The following is a 2,500-nucleotide window of genomic DNA, read 5'->3' as shown; positions in this document are numbered from 1 at the left end:
TATTGGCTGTTGGCATTGTTCTGGTGTTGAGTAACCTAAAGATGGTTGAGTGTGGCCGGGTGCCTGTGGCTCACGCCTGTAATCCCAACTGCTCAGGAGGCTGAGATCTGAGGATCACGGTTCAAAGCCAGCTCAGGCAGGAAAGCCAGTGAGACTCTTGTCTCCAATGAACCACCAGAAAACTGGAAGTGGCACTGTGGCTCAAGTGGTAGAGCGCTCACCTTGAGCTGAAGAGCTGAGGGACAGCGCCCAGGCCCAATAACAAAAAAGATGACTTAGTGTGCGCAGGAGGGTGTGGGAAGTTGTGGGCAGCTGTGAGGCTGTTTAACATGGCGTCTGGATTTGGGTGTGTGGGCCTGCCCCGGGCACTGCTGGCGGCTGGTCTCTGCAGAGAGCAGGGACAGCTGCAGTTCGCAGGTAGAGAACATCACGGTCGGGCACAGGGTGGCACTGCTTCACGAAGTGGCTCACGCATATGGGTCGAAATCCTTCAGAAGTGCAGATTCGGCTCCATGGGTCTCAGGTGGGGCCTGGGACTCTGCATTTCTAACAGAGCTGATGGAGGCCGTGCTGCGCCCACGAGGCACCTTCCTGAGCATGTCTTCCTAGGGTCTGTGGGATGCTTAGCCTGGCAGGACTAAGGAGCGCAGTTCCTCCTCCTCTGCCTTTTCTCGTGCGGCATCCATGGGCTGGGGCGCATGGGCACCTAGGAGGAAGGGCCCGGGCCTGGGCCTGGACATGTGGGAGGAACTCCGTGGCGGAGGGTGGAGCCAGTGCTGGCCGGGGCTTCCTGCCCCTCCTCTGCCCCCTCCTCTGCCCAGGAGGCTGAGGTCTCGGAAGGTGAGAAGCTCCTGAGGAGGAGGGAATGAAATCCTGCTTAGTCTTCACCTGCCACCGGCATGGTTTCCCCTTCTGTGGCCCAAAGTGATCCAGAAGCTCCCATCGAACAGAAAAGGATCCAGAAAAAAAGAGTCACGCAACCTCACCCCAGGCTCTGATGTGTGCCGGGCCCATGTGTGGCTGCTCCTGGAGGGGGGTGAGGGGTTAAGGAGACCCCCTCTTCACAAATAACACCACCATCAGTGCAGATGGAGGATGACTCCAGCCCTGGTAAAGCATATGCTGCTTTTACTTCTCTATGGATGTGAAAATCTTAAAAAAAAAAAAAGTGTTTCCGAAACCCCTTGGAATGAATTATTGATCTTTTCAATAATTAAAATGAGCCCCCAAGTGTAGACCATTCCCAGTTGGTTTATGATCAGTTTCTTTGATCATGTGTGATGTTTCCTCTCACCCTGGAAGGGCTATTTGAGGGTCTGGGGTATGTGTCTCCTGTTTTGACTGTGAATTTTAAACCAACGGGGACACAGCGGACACCCTCAAATCTGGCGAACTGAACAGACAGGTGAACAGCCCATCTGCATGTCTCCCAGGGCTTCCCCGCCGGACAGCATGGGTTTGGGCCTGCGTTCCGTCTCCATGTTGTGACTCAGATGCGGTGACTGCCGGGCCATGTTCACATGAAGTAGAGTGAAGGAGAACTTTACTGAAGACCTGTGCTCCGCTCCCGTTACAGGCAGTGGAAATAAGGTCTCACAAATAAAGACTTTTCATCTGAGGCTGGTCTGACATCTTTAACTGACTGGTCAATCTTGATCCTCCTGGCTGTTTTTTAACCAAGACAAAGGGAAGAGGTAAATAAGCAAACCAAACCAGTCCTGTGTGCAGTCAGTTCTGGGGGGGACAGGAAGTTGTGGGTGGTGTGCGTGCCAGTCTACTGCCCCTGCCACGTTCATTCCCTCCTTCTCGCTGAGGATGGTGAGCCTATGGATGGAGAAGGTGCTTCTAGAAGTCTCTGAGTCCCCTAGGAGTGAGGTGAGCTGGTCTGTGCTCTCTTCCCCACCAGGGAAAGGCTTTGCTCTCAGCTGCATCTTGTGCAGTCCCCTAGGACTCCGCTGGGTGAGGGGACAAGGCTGGGACAATGTAGGAAGCTGGCTTTGGAGGAGCCCTAGGTTACTTCGTGCACAGGAATCCCACAGTAAACGCTAACTTGGCCTACGTCGAATCATTATCTACAAGAGTGGGAAATTGTGTTTCCTGATACAGAAATTGCAAATGACCATATAGAAAGCATTGGAAAATGTGATATGTTGAAGCAAAGGCATACAGACCCGGGTGGGTGGGTTGTACATTTAGAAGTGGACGTCTGCCACCAGGGACAAGGACTGAGGGTCTCCAGGAGAGGGGGCTCCTCACAACCGGGCCTGAGCTCACTTCCCACTCGGGGCGTCTTTCCTGGACCTCATTAGCTTGGTCACAGTGTCACCCATCTTATCATCAGTGTGTACCAAATAAACAACTTTACAGCATGTCCAGTGTTGAGGGAGGAGGGTTCAGTAGTAGTATTTTCCCAGGTTTAAGGGTGTGTGGGTGATTATGCCTTTCTTTCTTTCTTTCTTTCTTTCTTTCTTTCTTTCTTTCTTTCTTTCTTTCTTTCTTT

Source organism: Dipodomys ordii, unplaced genomic scaffold (assembly GCF_000151885.1).
Source record: "Dipodomys ordii isolate 6190 unplaced genomic scaffold, Dord_2.0 Scaffold101, whole genome shotgun sequence".
NCBI classification, from domain to species: Eukaryota; Metazoa; Chordata; class Mammalia; order Rodentia; family Heteromyidae; genus Dipodomys; species Dipodomys ordii.
Note: the sequence above shows the minus strand (reverse complement) of the source record.